We start from the raw sequence: 543 nt of genomic DNA, 5'->3' as shown, positions 1-543 counted from the left end.
GAAGTCATCGACTTCTTTGTGGATGGTGAGGGGGCTGACATCAGCTAGCCGTTCGGCTATACCTTCCCCACCAAGCTCTGAACCATGGGATGGCGGCACCATCGGGACGTGAGCGTAAGCTAGCCCGTTCACGTAAAACGGAGTATAGCCGGTAGACGAATGCACTGCATTGTTCAGCGCAAACTCTACGAGTGGCAACATGGCGCTCCAGCACCTCGGCGTCTCAGCGCAGACGCTGCGAAGAACCTCTTCGACGACGCGATTCACCATTTCGGTCTGACCATCGGTCTGAGGATGATCCACTGTCGACATATCCAACTTGGTGCCGAGCACCTTATGATAGTCGACCAAAATTGTCCCTTAAAACGGGATTCTTTATCAAAGCCAATTAACTCTGGGAGTCCGTGTTGTCGAAGAACACGGTCCACGAACAGCGTTGCTGTACCAACACCGTCGATCGTGTCTGGCACCGCCGCCAAATGGGCCATCTTGCTCAACCGGTCGATGAATACCACGACACCCATGTTGCTCGCCGAATCTTTC

This window comes from Plasmopara halstedii (assembly GCF_900000015.1).
Source record: "Plasmopara halstedii genome assembly, contig: Scaffold_672, whole genome shotgun sequence".
NCBI lineage: Eukaryota > Oomycota > Peronosporomycetes > Peronosporales > Peronosporaceae > Plasmopara > Plasmopara halstedii.
This window is presented reverse-complemented; position numbering follows the sequence as displayed.